This window comes from Coenobita brevimanus, chromosome 1 (assembly GCF_032717465.1).
Source record: "Coenobita brevimanus isolate Jiangsu-jjx chromosome 1, ASM3271746v2, whole genome shotgun sequence".
Lineage (NCBI taxonomy): Eukaryota > Metazoa > Arthropoda > Malacostraca > Decapoda > Coenobitidae > Coenobita > Coenobita brevimanus.
In genome coordinates, this window is record NC_136954.1 from 48,291,962 (window position 1) to 48,311,182 (window position 19,221).

The 19,221-nt window shown below is 43.2% G+C and overlaps 1 protein-coding gene across 1 annotated transcript in view; it reads left to right on the top strand.

The window, feature by feature from the left end:
* The window catches only part of LOC145396489 (glutamate receptor 1-like), a 584,166-nt gene that overhangs the window by 531,640 nt on the left and 33,305 nt on the right, over positions 1-19,221 (top strand). The gene's annotated exons all lie outside the window — the stretch shown is intronic.

The window sequence follows — 19,221 nt, forward strand, 5'->3', positions numbered from 1 at the left end:
TTTTTAGTATTAATAATAAGTGTCATGCTGACAAAATTGCCCGATGATGGCCTGTGGCGGGCCGAAATTCGCATTCAGAATGAATTTCAGAGCATTTTCCATCTTTTTTATCATTTCATAAGAAATTGTGATGCCCTAGATCGCAGTAGATTGTGTGTGTGTGTGTGTGTGTGTGTGTGTGTGTGTGTGTGTGTGTGTGTAAAATATTAGCAAATGAAAAGACACTGTGCATAGTAAAATGGTGTTGAGCGACTGGTGTGAGTGTGTGGTGATTGGTGTGGGCTTGGGTGATTCATGGCGGTAGGTAACGTCATATAAAAAGAGACCGGAAAGGGGATCATACGTCATCCTGGAGACGCTGGGGGAGGAAAAGGGGAGGGATTGTGGTTGTGGTGGAAATACAGTATAGCAATATTTGTGGCGTGATGTGGCCAGATGATCGGAAAGGTGGTGGTGGTTGGTGGGGGGAGGATGGTGGAGATTTTATTAGTAAATGTGGTAGTGGTTGGTGTGGTGTGTTTTTAATGCAAGGAAGAAGGACCCAAAGGCCAGAAGCCCGGAAGGTTGTTCCCTCGAAGAAGAAACAAAAACAAGATAACAGAGAACCAACTTCAAGATGGTATGGCTAATGCGGTAAGGAGGTTAGTAATGGGGGGAAAGTCGGTTGTGGTGGAGGGGAAATTGGAAATATTTGGTGTAGTGGTAATGTTGATGATGGTAGTAGTGTTGGGTAGTAGTGGTGGTGAGGGTGACAGTTCAGTGATGGTAACAGTAGTTAGGGTGGTGGTAGAGGTGTGGGTGGGGGTAGTGTTCTAAAGATGGTGGTAGTCGTGTGCAAAGCGGTAGAACTGGGGATGGTAGTAGTAATAGTAATGGTAGTGGTGAAACTAGTGGTAGGAATTGTAATAGTGTGTGTGTTTGTGATGGAGGAAGTATAGGTGGTGGTATTAGTGGTTAGGGAGATGCTAATCACGACTGAGTAACAACTGGTGATGGTGTTCTTGGTGGTGGTGGTTGAATTGCTGGTGATCATGATGGAGATGGTGATAAAAGTATAAAAGAAGGGGAGAATGGTGGCACTTATGTTGCAGGCTGTTGCATAGGGTCTCGGCCATTTGTCTTCCTGGACACTGCGCGCGCGTGCGTGCGTGCGTGCGTGCGTGCGTGTGTGTGTGTGTGTGTGTGTGTGTGTGTGTGTGTGTGTGTGTGTGTGTGTGTGTGTGTGTGTGTGTGTGTGGCAACACTGCATATTATATAATACATAAATACCCGCACCGATAATGTCAACTCCCGTTACCACCATGTCTTTTCTTGTTTTATTCTTGCTATTGCCAGACGATGTTATATAGCCCTGGAAGGAAATTGAAAATCCCCTACACAAACATGGGACGTAACTGAATTTTTCTTTTTTCGCTTTTCAGTCTTGCACTTTTTCAATCTTGCACTTATTGAATGTAAAAAAAAAAAAGTAGACATTATAAAGGATGAAAGGTGTTATGGGAAGTACAAAATGACGTAGATACTTGGAACACTGACCGAGCCGTCCCCATAACACACGAGAACTGAACCATGCGATCAGTGAACGTAAACAGACGGACTGTATGAGGAACTTAAAAAAAAAAAAAAAAAAAAAAAAGAAAACGAGATACAGAAAATGATGCAGGACAGACACGTAACATTGAATGAGCCGTCCCCGTAACACACGAGAAGTCCTTAACAAAGAGGCAAAAGAACGTAATTCATACACCAGCGTCTATTGACAAACTAAAAAAAAAAAAAAAAAGCAGATACATATGATAACGGATTCAGGAATTCGAAAATTATTCATGGTGGGTGCTGTGAGTGTGCCGTAGCGAGTAGTGGGAAGCAGCCCCTCCCCACCCCACCCCAAGAAATTTGAGAAAAATTATTACATATTGTAAATTATTACAATTATTACGAGAGAGAGAGAGAGAGAGAGAGAGAGAGAGAGAGAGAGAATTTTTGCAGTGCGGTGAGGCGATTCTTTGAATTTGTGGTGAAATTGTTATGCATTATTTTTTCAGTGAGAAGGGAGTCGTAGCGGGACTACTCGTGTTGGGAGGTTATACTTGTGTGATGAGATTCTTGTGTGATAAGATTCTTTTGTGATGAGAGGGTTCTTCTGTGATGACAGGATTATTGTGTGATGAGACAGCTGTTGTGGGGAAATGATTTTTGTGTGGTGACAGGATTATTGTGATGAGAGGATTTTTGTGTGTTGAGATGATTGTTGTGGTGAAAGGATTGTTGTGTGATGAGACGATTGTTGTGTGGTGAGACAGTTATGGTGAGATGATTGTTGTGGTGTAAGGATTGTTGTGTGGTGAGATGATTGTAGTTCGGCGAGACTGTTGTTGTGTGATGAGATGATTGTTGTGTGGTGAGACGATTGTTGTGTTGTGAGACGATTGTTGTGTGGTGAGACGATTGTTGTGTGGTGAGATGATTGGTGTGGTGAGACGACTGGTGTGTGGTGAGACGTTTCTTGTGTGGTTAGGTGATTCTTGTGTGGTAAGTAATGAGGGGATTCTTGAACGACGAGCCCATTTTTGTGGTGGACAGCTTCTCGTGTGTTGATAGGATTCCTGGGCCCTATGCAGAGAAAGTGTGGTGGGATGTGGAGCTGTGGCCACAACTCCACCCAGATCGTGTGTGGAGTGCCCACCCCCCCGCACACTCCCCAGGGAACTCATACTCCCCCCTACTCCCCAGGGATCTTACTCCCCCCTCTCCCACTCCACAGGGATCAATTACCCCTCCTCCCCACACTGTTGTTTACCTAATTGTAGACCTGAGATTAACTGCCCCCTTGTTTCATTGTTTCTGTGTACCCTCTGTGGTTGTGTCCGCTGCTCTGAAGTTTGTGGTCCTTGAACTCTTGCAGTGCTGTCTTTCAGTGTCTTTCTGTCTCGTTTTTCTTTGTCTCTCATTTATACCTAACTTGCGGACACGAAATAAGCTACTCTCTTCCTAGTTTGTTTATTTTGCCACCTGTTCTCTTCTTTTCAAGTTATTTTTTCGAACTTCCTATCTGTCACTGTAGTTTTTTCCATTGTCTGTTGTTTGTCTAATTGTGGGCTGGAGGTCGGCTACCCTTCTTTTGCTTGGCTTTTATGTCCTTCTCTGTCGCTTTATGTGCTGTCTTCTGAAGTCTTTGACCCTTCTCAGTACTCTTTTATATAATATGTTTCAAACTCTCGTTTTTTTTTTTTTTTTAATACAAAACTGTGGACTTGAAATCAACCACTCCGTTGCATTGGTGTCTGTGTCCCTGTGGTTGTCTGTTCACTTCGAGAGGTCTTTTCACTTCGAGAGGTCTTTTCTGTGCTGAATGTCATCGTGAGGCATTAACGAGAATACAAGTGTAAAAATTAGTTACCGCTGCGGAGTAGCTGGTAACCCCATCAGACTGAGCTGTTCATTGGACACTGAGAGAACTACAGTATGGTCTTTTCCTTTGGTCCAGATTTTTGTGCGCTTGAAGATTCTTTAATGTAATTCAGCGGCAGAATATGAGAATAGCACAGTTCTCCATCCTTTCCATAGTGCGTCTTCGTGACTAGCATCATATTCTAGTGTTAATCTACTGGTACGACTCAGCATTCAAGATGGAGAGATGGCAATATCAGGCCAAGTTGGAGTAAAAAGAGTATAGGTGGGCAGCACCGACAATATAACATACCTTACAATTTTTTTTAACACTAGGCAATTTAATAAGAAAGACCTTATTCCTCTGAAAGTTAAAACCTGTCGTAGTTAACCCATTAAGTGGCTGTAGCATATTTAGCGATTTTATTCTTACCAGCACCAGAGAATATTAAACTGGTACGGTCCTTTTTCAGCAATTGGGTTCAAGGAAAAATATGTGATGTCAAAAGTTATCTCTTCCAGGTTGGGAGCAAAATCAATGTTGAATCTGGCCCGGAGATTTACTGTAGTGTTTTTAGGTGAACCCTGCCTGCTTTCCTTTCTTCCATCCTTACTTGTATATTCTTTTATTTTTTTCTCCTTTCTTTCTTTCTTTCTTTCTTTACTTCCTTCCTTCCTTCCTTTCTTCCTTCCTGCTTTCTTTTTATTTTTTCTTCCATATTCATTCTTTTTTTCCTTCCATATTCTTTCCTTCCTTCCATCCCTTCCTTCCTTCCTTCCTTCCGTCCTTCCTTCCTTCCTTCCTTCCGTCCTTCCTTCCTTCTTATTTTCCTCTAATTTTTTTCAATCTTTCATTCAGCACCAAAATGCTGACGTCTAAACTCAGGCTGCCATGACTCACTCAGCTGAATATAATCGTGTGGTGTAAGCAGGACAAGAGTTGCGTTGTCTCGACTGCTGGGGGTTAATTGTACCGGTATTAACACTGAGGCTCCAGTGACTCACTCTCAGTTGAATAAAATCGTCTGGCATTTGCTGGAATGGATACAAAGAACTGTGTCGACCTTGAGAAGGTTGAAGTAGTTTTTTCTTGCTGAGTTAGACACAATTACGACAATAGTCACTGCTTAGCTGAATGTAATCGTCTGTTTGTGGCAAGAATAAGATAACTAAGAATTCTGTCGTTGTCAGGGAGTTAATGAAATCGTCTGAAGGTAAAGATACAGGTGACCAAACGCCAAGAGACGCTTAACCGCTGTGTTCAAATCCGTAGCTTAGGCCTTTGAGCCTGTGGCGGATAATTCACCAAGTATAGTACGCTTTATGTTATCTTCTTTAAGTGTTACCACCATAATCATCATCATCATCATCATCATCATCCCGTCTCTCTCTCTCTCTCTCTCTCTCTCTCTCTCTCTCTCTCTCTCTCTCTCTCTCTCTTTCCCCTCACGTGAATGTGGGCTGAAGTAGGGTCCACCGAACAAGAAAAAGGAAAAACATGTAGTGGGAGAACGTATACCTAAAACATACCCATTGACAGACCGCACACCCTTTTACTCACTATTCAAGCCCCCGGAATCCCGAGCTCCACTTTACAGGCATAACCATCCACACATTCCGGTACTTGATGTGCTTCATCTTACATATCACATACTCATTCCGATAACATAAAGAAAGTGATACCAAGCCCTTGTCATGCACTCCCCTGTACAAAATTTATTCAGTCGGTTCGCTTCCTTGTAAGTTTCCGAGCCACATCAGCGTCCACACCTGTCTCTCACACATTCATTCACCATACCTATCCACCTTGTACCTTTTCCATTACGCCTCCTCCCTTCGCCCAGCTCCCTCACATACGCCCCTGTCACCAAATTGTTTACATCTATTTTCCCCATATGACCATACCGTCTAGACACACACACTGCTGCTTATTGTCCATAGACATCCTCACTCCATATCTTTCACGAATCACATTATTTCATCCACTCTTCTCAGTCCACACGTATTTCTCAATAACCCCATCTCCACTGCTCAAACTCCTGGCTACAGGTTTTCACGCCACACCAAAGTCTCACACCTATTTGATAATGTGGGCACTATCCTCTTGCAGCTGCCAGACTCATAACTCTGTTCTGTATCAAGGCCGTCATAACACGAACCACTTTCCTTCCCTGTGCCACTCTGCCTTCCAATTCCTTTGCACATTTACCTCATATCTGTTGTTGCATCCAGGTACTTGGGCCAGTTGCTAGAACGAGGCTTGAGTCAGACTTGAAAGTCGTGCTTGGGACGGTAGCCAGCCGAGGTTCAAGGGTTACTCAAGTCTGGCTCAATCAGTTCAACTTGGCCATATGCTGAATTGAAACTCAAGTCTGACTTCAAAAAGTAGTGCTTAAATCGCAGGCTCAGAGCAAGCCTCAGGCTGTTTTCAAATCAGCCAATCACAGCGCCAAAGTTACATACAGTTACATTGATACACAGACCACACAGACCTTACGGTCCCTACGAGGTGGTCCGGCCTTAATCCTAATATAGTGCATAGGAGCAGGAGAAAAGGATAGCACAGCAGAAGGCTCTCTCCCCCACCCTCCAGACCCTCCGGCATTTGCCGTACAGGAAACAAGAGAGGAAATAATACCTTGCAGGAATGAAAAACCTGAAGGAATTTTATAGGATCGGCAGAAAGTAGAATAATATGGAAAAGGAAAATTTGGGCATACAGCTACATACTTACTCTATGCATGCATTTTTTTTTTTAAATCAAAAGATGAATAGAATGTTTATCTATTATTTATATTCTACAATGTTTTCTGTATCTAATAGACACATGAATGCAGACGCGAATATGCAATAATTGCTCCATCGTAACTAAACGATACCAATTGCGTCGAGGTACATGTCCAGTCTCTTTTTAAATATATTTATGGTACCACTCTCTCTCACATTCCCAGGGAGTTTATTCCATTCGCTTACAACGGAGTAGGGGGGCGCGGTAGCACAGTGGTAGCGCCCTGGACTTGTGATCGGGGGATTGCAAGTTCGAGCCTCGCCCGGGCTGCCGTGCCGGGAGGGGTAGCTCCCTCCTGTAACCCTAGCGGGGCTATATAGTCCAATACAGGGCTTAGCTCGGGGGAACTCCATTTCTCCCATTTTTTTACAACGGAGTAAGTGAAGAAGTTTTTGGCTGTATCAAGATTAGCATACCTTGCTTGCAACTTCATACCATTTCCTCGAGTTACAGTCTCGGCAATTACTGTGAATAGCTTGCTTGAATCAGTATTACTAAAGCCTTTTAGCATCTTAAAACATTCAATCAGTTGTCCCCTGAGTCTCCGTTTTCTAAGAGAGAATAGGTTTAATTCCCTGAGTCTCTCGAGGTATGGTTTATTCCTCAGGGACGGGATTAACTTGGTAGTCCTACGCTGGACCGCTTCCAGTATTTCTATATCTTTAATTAGGTGAGGCGCCCAAAATTGCACTGCAAACTCTAAGTGTGGCCTGACTATGCTTTTGTATAGGGGGATTACAATATCTTTGCTTTTATATGTAAAATGTCTTTTGATGAAGCCTAGGGCCCTGTTGGCTTTATTGGGGGCAGAGATACATTGATTTGAACATTTCAGATCGTCTGAAATTAGTACACCTAGATCCTTAACTAGTGAGGACTTGCTAATGATTTGGCCGTTCATTTCGTAATCATACCTTTTGTTTTTCTTCCCACATTGCAGTACCTGACATTTGCTTACATTGAAGGGCATTTGCCATTTTTCTGACCAGCTGATAATATTATTAAAGTCATTTTGAAGGCTAATTCTGTCTTCTTCTGTTAATATAGTGTTGCCAATTTTTGTGTCGTCTGCAAATTTAGAAATGAAGTTGTTTAGGCCAACATCGATATCGTTAACATACATAATAAATGGGACTGGTCCCAACAATGATCCCTGAGGAACACCACTGGTCACTGGAACCCAGTCTGACTCTACTCCATTTATAACAACTCGTTGCTTTCTCTCACTTATCCACCTGTGAATATTTCCGTCAATTCCAAGTGATCTTACTTTTGTCATTAGTTTATCATGAGGCACTTTGTCAAAGGCTTTCTGGAAGTCTAAGTAGATTATATCAAGTGACCTGGTACAATCATTCATTTTAAAAAGTGTATCGTAAAACTCAATTAAATTTGTCACGCATGATCTCCGCGTTCTAAAGCCATGCTGGCTGTTCCTAATTACGTTATTAGTTTCTAGGAACTCAACTATCCTCTCTCTAATTAATGATTCGAGGATCTTTCCCAAGACAGAGGTTAGGCTAATTGGTCTATAATTACCTGGTTGATCTCTACTGCCCTTTTTATATATAGGGGTCACGTTAGCCAGTCTCCAGTCTGCTGGAACCTTTCCTTGTTGTAGGGACTTGTTAAAGATAGATGTTAGAGGGCTGCATATTACATCCATCACATTTTTTAGTATTTTAGGGTAGAAATTGTCTGGGCCGGGAGTCTTATTACTGTTCATTTTATTAAGTTTATCTCTCACATCATTACTGCTAATATGCGTATCACTTAGTGCGTTTTGGGTTGACATTTGATGCTCTTCGATGGTGTCATTGGCGTCTACTGTGAAAACTGAACTGAAAAACTTATTTAAAGTAGAGGCAATTTCCTGATCGTCCGAGATAAGAGCACCCTCGTCGCTGATAAGTGGACCAAATTCAGCAGATAGGGCAGGTTTAACCAACGAGATTTTATAACAACGTTAAATGATATATACAGTCAATTGTCATAAACTGCGTGGATATTTCCCTTTCCGAGACCTGGGTAGCGTAGGCTATGTCACATTTCCTTTTTTTTTTTTCTCCTCCGTCCTTCCATCCCTCCTCCTCCTCCCCCTCTCCTCTGTGTCTACCTATCCTTCGTCCTGTCCTCCCCCTCATTCTTTCCTTTTCTCCTTCCTTTCGTCTTTCCTTCTCCTCTTCCCCCCTCCCACCTCCCTATTCCTTCTTCCCTCCGTCCTTCCAGACCCACCGTTTCTCCTGCCTTCTTCCTTCCGTTGTTCCATCCCTTCTCCTCCTCCTTCTCCTTCCTTCTTCTATCCTCCTCCTTCCTCCCCTTCTTTCTTCCCTCCTCCTCCTCCTCTTACCTCCCCCTATCTCACCGTTTCTTTTCTATATGATCATATTCTCGTGGGATTAGGAGGCTCCCTAGCACTGACTTGCCGACAGTTGATTTGGAATATCACATCGTAACCGCTTCAGCCCCATGACGTGCTTCATAATCTACTGTTGCCACCACCAGACGATTATATTCAGCCTTGCACAGACTTCAGACATGGGGAATCAGCCTAGATATTGACTTTATTAGTCCCTTTACTAATACATGTCTGTCGTGGGTTGAATAAATCACCCGCTTATATTAAGAAAATATTAATATGTCATCGAACTGAAGAAGTTCACTTTCTCTCGTATGTTGTTATCTTCTTTGCACAGATAACATGCCGTAGAATGGGGCAACTCCGACCGTTTTGAAAATATTTTGTATAAGTAAAAAATGAATAATAAGAGCAAATAAGTATGAAAAATTAAGACTGCACATTTTTTTACGTTTTTTCTTTCAAACCAGTCGGAGTTGCCTTAAAGGGTCTATTTGTTCTCTAATACATCCAGAAATAAACAGGTAAAGCGGAGGTTCTGTATCGTGTTTGTTCTAACCTGCCGAGGATCCCTAACCCTTTCCAGCTCAGCTGGTCGCCCGTTGTGATCAGACTGGAGGGTTAGTTTGACTCGTAACCAAGAACACTCAAACTTACATCATAACCGAGGCTCACCAAATGCCACGCCGCCATCACTTAGGACAAGTGTTCGTGGGCCCTTCAGGCCCTCTTGCACTTGCTCCTATGGAGGGGTCTTGTGTTGCGCGCTCACTTTCTTGTGCTTCGCACTCATTTCCTCGTGCTTCTCGCTCGTTTCCTCGTGCTTCGTGCGCGCGTTGCGATCATTTCAGGTAATCCGAGTCACGTTTATGTGCTGTTCTAGTCTAAGGTTGTTACTATCGGCCGTCAAGGTGACATCGAACGGCCCATGATGGTCCGTTTATGTGGTGTTCTAGTCTAACGCTGTCATTTGAATTTTTTGCAGCTAATCAATTGATCGTGTTATATGCAGCTTCGGGAATGGAACCCAAGTTGTCTGCACGCAAGTCCGATATATTAACCACTCGGCCACGGCAAACGATCGGGCGCCAGGAGCGGCATTTTGTGGTCAGAATTTGATCGCGCTATAGTATATTAGACATAAAGCAATCAAAAACTCTATGGTGAACGCAACTTAATTTCACGTACTCACGCTGGGAGCAGCGTTTTTTGGTCAAACTTTGATTGCTCATTAATTATAGTGAAAGCTTTTCAATCGTGATGGGACCAAGTTTTTTCACATCAGCGAATTTTTTGCGATTTTTGTGCCAAGTTTGATGCGATTTGTATGTGTAATTTCGGCTGCCCAAAATACACACGCACACGCATACTGCTATAATATATTAGATTCAGAATGTGGGTATGATTCAGTTCCATCTGGTGAGAGCAAGTTGACTATACCGCACCATATTTACACTTTTCCATGAGGCCTATTGCACAGTTGAGCTTAAACGGTGAAATTCACGAAGTACCAATTTGCTAAGTGAAACAGCTGCCAGCCATTTCGGAAAACTCAAGCAGTATTTCAAAAAGAATTATATCCGTGGACACTTTTCAAACGCCTGCCATGTCATCAGCATCAGGTAGTATATTATGTGACAGTTTTATGTACAGGTTGTCTTTATAAACAGCACTGAACTAGAGACTCCCCTGGCAGTATCTTGTGTGTTGTGGGGACGGCTCAGTCTGCTGGTGTGGGTGTAGGTGTGGCAGTGAGTGTGGGAAATGTATAAATGATGCAGAATAGACATTGAGAACGGTATCTAAACCGTCCCAGCAACACACGAGATAATCGGCCGGTGGAGTGGACGACGAGTGTATACGGACCAGGCTACCAGCGTGTATTACGAATTAGCTGACAAGGATGACAGGGAGGAATGTATTCAGTGTTTTGTACGTCTGGCGAAACAGAGGGATGGAAGGAGAGGAGATGAGGAGGGATGAAAGGACGGACAGATGGAGAGGGGAGGAGGAGGGATGGAAGGACGGAGGGATGGAGAGGAGAGGAGGGATGGAAGGACGAAGGGATGGAGAGGAGAGGAGGAAGGATGGAAAGACTAAGGGATAGAGAGGAGAGAAAAAGGAAGACGAGGAGGAGGAAGAAGAAGAAGACGAAAAAAAGAAAAGGAGGAGGGATGGAAGGACTAAGGGATAGAGAGAAGAGGAAAAAGAAGACGAGGAGGAGGAGGAAGAAGAAAAAAAGAAGAGGAGGAGGAGGAGGAAGAAAAGAAAAAAGAAAAAAAAGAGGAGGAGGAGGAGGACAAGAAAGGAGAGAGGGACGTGTGAAGAATGGCAGGAGTGAGAGGAGTGAGAGAGGGATCTGGGGATGAATGGGAAAATCGAGAAATCCATTTTGGTGAAGGGAGAAAGAAAGTATGTTAATAGCGATAAAATTTTGATGGTGATGGTCATGGTGAGGTTCAGCATAATGATGAGGGTGACTAATGGGGTAGGAGGAGGAGGAGGAGGACGAGGAGGAGGACGAGGAGGAGGACGACGACGACGAGGAGGAGGAGGATGCATGGAAGAATAATGGCCGTACATTGAAATGATGTTTTTATTAGGGTACAACATATTATATGGCCCGACCTGGACCCCCTGAAGGTATAAACAGACAACATTTGCGTGTATGTATATCGTGCAGAGAGAGAGAGAGAGATGCTGATCAGAAGGAAGGAAGGAGGGAGAAAAGAAAGAAGTAACGAGGCAGAGATGATAATGGTAGGGAGGAGGGGGGAAGAAAGAGTGATAGGAAGAGAAGAAGCGTGGGAGGGAAGAAGGTAGGAGGAAGGGATGGAGGGGAAAATGGAGTGTGAGGATGGGGAGGAAGGAAGGAGAAAAAGACGGAAAGAAGGAATCGAAGAAAGATGCCGAAGAAAGATGGAAGGAAGGAAGGATGAGGGAGGAAGGAACCGAAGAAAGATGGAGTAGGAAGGAAGGACTGAGGGAAGAAGGAGCCAAAGAAAGAAGGTGGGTGGGAGAGAGGGAAAGGAGGTGCGCTGGAGGGAGGGGCGAGAAGGATGGGAAAAGAGAAAAAGGAAATACTGTAGGAGGGAGGAAGGAGGAGGAAGATAGGGAGTATAATGGAGGAGGGGGAGGGGAGAAGGATGGGGAGGAGGAGGAGGAGGGAAGGGAGGAGGAGGCATGGATTGGGAAGGGGGAGTGTACCTTTTATGTAGGGGGGTGGGGAGCTCTTTGTTATAGGGGAGGTTGTAACAAATTTAGCTGTTCAATAAGTACTAAGAGTCAAAGACAAGGATAATAAAGTAAGCCGCTGCAGGAGGAGGAGAGGGGGGAGGGGAAGAAGAAGGAGGGAGGTGGGATGGAGAGAAGGAAGAGGGGAGAGGGGAAAAATGAGTGATCGTAAAAACGAATGGCCAGAGGAGAACCGTGATGAGAGAGAGAGAGAGAGAGAGAGAGAGAGAGAAATTGAAGACCTTAACCCTATCTTACGACGCCTTTTTTAAAAAGTATTATCGCTTCCTCAAGATTATTGTTATTATCCAGCTTAGGAATTCTCGCATATAGACTAGGTAAATAATTAATGCTATCTCTAATCCCTAAGTTCAAAAAGTCTCACATCGTGAAGAAAATCGTCTGGAGATTGCAAAAGCGAAATCGAATGTCGTGCTCTTACTGAATGGGTCAGCCTCTTCACTGTTAACCTCTCTTTTCTTCCACTTCTTACCAACCTCATATGAAGACGATTTTTCTGTATTCTTGCAAACACTGGACGGCTTTACACAACTTCGGAGAGACTTTTAAGAACCATGAGTGTTAGTTATGGCCTCCATGAACCGCTTCACTACGAGGCGTCTCCCCTATATCAAACTGAATCCTCTCGTACAAGGAAAACATTAAAAAAAAAAAAAAAGATTGGCACATGAGTGAAGAGGTTAATCAGAGTACCTTCAAGCGAGTTTATTAAGATTTATCTGTTTATTTATCTGTATGTGTCTGTCTATCTATCTATCTGTGCATCTCTGTCTGCCAGTCTGTCTATCTATTTTTTATATCTCTGTTACTAAGGTGGTTATCAAAGGCTGTAGCTGACTCCTCCAGTTGAAAGAGGTTCTTCTAAGCTGCATAAATACGCCCGAAGGGAGCAAAAAAAGATGAAAAAGACGTCATCATAGGGAAAGGGTTAAGAAAATAAAAGGAAGGATAACGGTGAAGAAAAGAGGAGGAGGAGGAGAAATTAACGGGGGAGATGATGGAGAGAAGGTGGGAGGAGAGAAGAGAGATGATAAAAGACAAGGGACGAGCGAAGACAAGAATGAGAAAGGTTGGAGAGAAGGAAGAAGGATGTTGAGAGAGAAGGAGTGAGATGAAGAGAGTGTGGGAGGAGGGAAAGACTAGAGAAAGTGATGAAGGGGGGAATAGGGAGTGAGAGAGAGAGAGAGAGAGGGGGGGGGTGGAGGGTAATCTGACGTGATGGGGAAGGTCTGGCATTTTCCTTCCACACCATTAATACACACGGCTTTACCGCCAGCTGGTCCCCAAGCCACAGTATTGAGCAGTGGCACTGTATTGACTCCTTAGGCGTCGTTATTCACGCCCACGACACACCAAGGACACCGCTGATCCCACACCAAGCCGCCCTCCCTCATAGCCCTCCCCTCCGTAACAACCTCCTGAGCCCACCTATAAACTCAATCTTTGGTTTTATTTATTTATTTTTTTTACCTGACATTGATCCATAACCTCTCTCAGGTCAGTTGATGACTAGGTGTAGGTAAATTGGAGGTTAAATTTGATTAGTTATCAAGGAGACTCATTTCACCACATAACTAAGAGTCGCCAATTTCATAGTACCACCATTTGGCTTGTAAGATACGATAGTGGCTCAATTCAGTCAGATGAAAGCAAACGGGCTCTTATTACTTGACACATCCACATATTTTTAAAAACCTGCTACCCCAGAACCACAAATCATCCCTTGTCTCTTTTCAAAGCTCACCTACACGCTTACCCATCTATAGAAACCACCTCATTATTCATCTCTAAACCTCATACACTCATACACATTCACATTCACATTCACTCATAAACATTCACCTGTCCCCCTTTTTAACACAGTGGTGTGTTCTTTTGTTAAAATTTCCTACCTTTAGGCTCTTTCGTTAAGCTTAAAAAGGATGTTTAGTAGAGAAGGAGTTTATGAAGGCTATAACTTAACTACATCAGTGTGATAAGCTCTTCTGAGCAAAATGATCTGGTTACTGGAATAATGCGAAAAATTGTTGTGTGGTTTGAAGGTGTTAAACTCTGCCAACCAACTTCAAAATTCACTCACATACAGTACATCCAGAAATCACTTATCCACCCACCTGTCTATTTCCAAAAGCTACCTACTTATTCATCTTTAGAGCTCTTTAACTATTTCACCTCAGCCTACCTTTGAGGACCCTACCAACCAACATCAGAGCCCTCCTATCCACTAATTGCCACTGCCTCCGTATTATATCCCTGCCAGTCAGCCTCAGAGCTCTCCTTTCCACTAATTCACATCCAAAGCTCACCCAGGCCTGTATTCTCCTAAGCCTGAGAGCACTTCATCTTTGCTACTGTATTTCTGTATTTGGCACAGTAACACCTTCAGTCCATCCATCCACCCACTCCCCATCTCTCCATCCACCCCTTCCCCATCCATTTCACTCATCCGTCTACACAGTTCCCATTCACACCACCCATCCACAGACCCTCTCTTCATCGATTCTATTTGTCAGCCCATCCACACATCCACTCCCCATCCACCCAACAGTTCCCCCATTCACAGTACTCATCCACCTACCCATTCCCTGTTCACAGTATCCAACCACTCCCCATCCACACCACTCGTCCATCCACCTTACCACTATCCACTATTGGCAATCATTTTCTTTCCCTCTTCCTCCTCCCTTCCTTCATTCCCTTCTCCTCCACTTTTCCTCCCTCTCCCCCAACCCTCCCTCCCTCTTCCTGCCTTTCCTTCCTCTCCTCCAGCCTTCTTTCCCTCTCCTCCAGCTTTTCTTCCACCTTCCTCTCCGTTCCTCTCTTTCCTTTTCCTCTCTTCTCACTGTCGACGCCTACTAGTCTTACCTCCTCTCCTTCCATCTCTCACCTAGCCAGCCTCCCTCCATCCCTTCCACTTTCCATCCTTCTCTCTCCTCTTCCTTTCTCTTCCTTCCCTATCAATCTCACCCTTTCATAACTTCTTTCCTTCCACCTCGTACATCCTTCCTCCATTCCTGTCAGACTCTCTCTTCCTTCCTCATCAGCTTCCCTTCTTTTCATCCTCTCTGCCAGCCTCCCTCTCTCCTTTATCGGTTTCGCTCCTTTTCTCTCTCCTTGGCAGCCTCCCTCTCTCCCTTCAGCCCAGTTAGACTCCCTCTTTCTCCCACTCCAGCCCTGTTATCCTCTCTCTTTCTCTCCCTCCACCCCTGTAATCCTCTCTCTCTCTCTCTCTCTCTCTCTCTCTCTCTCTCTCTCTCTCCAGCCCTGTTAGCCTTCCTCCGTCTCTTCCTCCTTTCTTCCCTTTGAGCGTTCCTCTCTCCCTCCTAACCTTCCTCCCTCCATCCACCCTGGCCTTCCTTCCAACCTCTCTAAATCTATCCCTCCCTCCTTCCTCTCCTTCGCTTCTCCCTGCCTTTCCCCCTCAGCCTCCCTCCTTTTCTCCGTCGCAGCCTCCCTCTCTCCCTCCATCTTAAGTGTTATTAATCACCCACGTTATCGGTTTTTATCCTTTTTTCCGGGAGGTTCGGTCGTTTATGCTCCATCATGGTCGCTTAGGATGTGCTGTTGTCCTTCACACAGAAATAACCTAAAGCAGAATCATTTTTGTTTATATTTTGTTTGTTGTTCTTCGTCTCTATCGTGGTTTTGTTTGTTTTTTCTCCGTTTTATCGCGTTTTTTCGTTTTTATCGTGTTTCATAGTCTTCTGTGCATCAGTTTTTTCTTCGTTTTTGTTGTAGCTTTGTTTGACAAGGTGGAACGATACTGTTTATTCCTGCCTGTGTGTGTGTGTGTGTGTGTGTGTGTGTGTGTGTGTGTGTGTGTGTGTGTGTGTGTGTGTGTTCATATTGAATCTCATGAACGGCTTGAGCTATCAACATGAAACCTTCAGGGTATCAAGATATGGCCAAAAATCTTGGCAGAGTTCGGGCACTAGGGGTCAAGGTCAAGGTCATCAAAATGGCTGCCAAAGGTCAACTAGTTTTTATCGCACGCCTTTAGCACCATGATATCTCTTGAACGGCTTCAGCTATTAACATGAGACCGTCAGGGTATCAAGGTATGGCCAAAATCTTGGACTTGGCCAACAGCATATTCTGGTGGGTGATTAGCATTCGGCTCCCGAATGCTTCGCTTTCATTTTTTTTTTTTTTCGTTTTTATCGTGGGGTTACTTGTGTTTCTCTTTGTTTTATTGTTGTTGTTTTTTGCTTTTTTCGTGGTGTTTGTCTTTTCTTCGTTTTTATCGTAGTATTGTTTGTTTTCGTTCTTTATTGTGGTTTTACTTTTTGTTATAATCATGGTTTTGTTTGTTTTCTTCATTTTTATCGTGGTTTTGTTTGTTTTTCTCCGTTTTTAGCGTGGTTTTATTTGTATTTTTACCGTGTTTTCGTTTTTATCATGGATTTGTCCGTGTTTTACCTTGAGACTCTCCTTTTGATAGTTCATGCTCCTGTCTTGGTCGCTTAGAATTTATTTTCGTTGTTTACAAGGCTGATGAGGGACGTCTGCCCGTGGTGGCACCGATATAGCTCTGCTACCTAAATATACAAACCATCGTTAACTCTTTCTCCTCTGTAGGAAGGAAGGTGGGCTGCCCAGATTCAGCCTGCAGTTCGTTTAATTAATATTCATAAGAGCCTGGGGTTACAACAACAAATAAACAACAGCTACAACTAACAACTAACCTGACTTTAATGTTTGAGCGTTTTTGTTGTGTGTGTGTGTGTGTGTGTGTGTGTGTGTGTGTGTGTGTGTGTGTGTGTGTGTGTGTGTGTGTGTGTGTGTGTGTGTGTTCTTTTTATGGGGTCTTTGCTTTCTGTTTTTTAGCTGAATTCGGGTTTCTTACCAATTACGTATTTTTTTACGATTTTCAATATAATTTTCTCAATTTTTTTTTTAGATTTATTGCCCAATTGTTTATTCTCCATTTTTGTTGTCTTTGTTTTTATGTATATTTAAGTTTTTGTGATTTGTTTTGCAGTCTCCATACTTTATGATATTATTTCCATTTCTTATGATTTGTTTTAATTATTTGTGCATCATTTTTTTCTTGAATTATTTTTTATTTATTAATATCTTTTAGTGTAAATTTCCTTCACCTTTCTTCCTTTCTGTTTCTTATCATTTAATTTTGCTTTTAACGATGTTTCCACGTTTCCACATAAGAGCTTTTTTAAACATTTTGTCATGTTTTTATAACTTTCTGCCCCAGTGAGGACCGCCAAATCCAATGTGTGTCCCTTTCTGTCACTCGCTGTGTCACTGTAACTTTCCAAAGGACGAGTCTCTCTCTCTCTCTCTCTCTCTCTCTCTCTCTCTCAGCTTCCTCCTTCACAGTCATTCCATCGTCCCACCCCTTGTCTACCTCCACCTCCCCTTTCCCCACTCAGCTGTCGTCGTGAATTTAGCAGCATGTCGTCAGTGGTCGTGCTCAGAATTATGTCGTCCCGAGGTGGTCATTGCGTCAGTCGTTCCCTTCCATCCCTGGCGACATTTTTAGCTCCTTCCCACCGTATTCCGTATTTTCTTATTTAACTCTTGACACCAAGCGACTTACTGTATCTAGATGGACCTCTCATAGCAAAGGATTGATAAGCATTTCCCATTATCTCTTTTTGTACGGTGATGTGTTTGCTTTCCTCGCCACCAGCCGACATTATTCAACATAGGACAGACCTCTAGTGTGTGTGTTTAGATAGATAGATAGATAGATAGATGAATATGTAGAGATAAAGATCTGTGAAAACAGTAAAATATTATGGAGTCCTGTCTGCCCTGCAAATTAATTTACACTTTAGATGGATATAGATAGATGGAGAGAGCGAGCAAGCGAGAAAAAGAGAGAGAGAGAGAGAGAGAGAGAGAGAGAGAGAGAGAGAGAGAGAGAGAGAGAGAGAAACTTTGAAAATAGTATAATGTTGAGTCTTCATTGTTCTCCAAATCGATTAACCCTCTTCTGATAAATAGATAATAGATAGATAGATAGATAGGTAGATGGATTGATAGTTAGATTGGTATATAGATATAGTCAGAGATCTGACGAAATAGTAAAATGTTATGGAGTCCTCTCACTCTTCACTCTCGCATGCTCGGGACAACCATTTTTATTTCAGCCAATGCTAGACGTCGTTATTGAGCTAGGAGTGAGTCACAGGAGCCTGAGAGTTAAGATGCCAGCTGAATACAGACCCCCAGCATCATGTCTTGTCCCAGCACCAACATGAACCCGGGTCTTGTCAACGGGTCTGTGTCTCTCTCCGCCAACACAACCTTCTGTATAATTCTCCCATTCACCAACTCCGGCCACCCTCTTCACTTTATGCTATTATGGACTTAGGTCTGTATTCTGGGTAGCACAGGAGGCTTCGTAGCTCCTCTTCCTTAGCGATTTATCTTTGTACACCACATATATCGTTTTTATATCGGCATAGTTGGCATCGATAACAGTCACGAGGAAATTGGGATTTTTTATATTTTATGTGCAGAGTAAGTCGCTAAGAAGAAGTGTCACGAACTAACCAAAGATGCTTGGGACCGGATTCTCGTCGGCTAAGGAAGCTCCCAAACACCCTTTCCTGAGCAACTTATTTTGCTTGTCACACTTTAATGACCATATCCGTGTTACGTAAAGCATTCTAATATCGCCATACTCTGCATTGATAACGTAAAGGACGTTAACCAGCCATTCCAAAAATTAATCACTAAGGAAGAGGTGCTAAGGAATGCAACCCTATGATATGACAAGATAACAAAAGTCACGGTATCATCTCTTTCCCTGTCATTCACTACTTTGCATTATATTTCCCCCAGCGACAGGTAGTGTACGTGCCACCTTCATTCCCGTGGCCCTTTTTTATTTTATCTTCTTTAAATGAATTATTTTATTCAGTATAGGTGAGACTTTTAACTTGAAGATTTAGACAGCCTTAGTTATCTCTTTGACTCCTACATCTCCGTCCTGAGTTGTATAAATTTGTACAGATGTAACTTGAAATAAATAGGATCGTCACGGGACTAAGTAGGTCAGCTGTACACGAGGGAAAATTAGTTCATCAAAAATGTTAAAATCTGTCACGAATAACATTTTCTCCAAGTAACAAAGTAATTGGTTTCTTCAAGTGTACGACAGGTTATTTTATTCATCTCTTAGAAACATACCAGTCAAGAGGTCTAAGGCTGTAGTTTAAGTGGTCACGGTCACTTCCTAGCACTTCTTTTTTAGCGACGTATGCTGCACACTGCGCCTCGATGTTCTCTTTTTTTTTTTTTTTTTTTTGATACAATGTCGATATGTTAGCGATATAAAAAGCATACCGGCAAATAATGAGTCGTAATATGCAAAATAAATCGCTGAGGAGGAGATGCAACAGAGCCTCCTCGGCTACCCACATTGCAACCCGTCAGGTGGTATTCACGTCAGCTTAGGTGG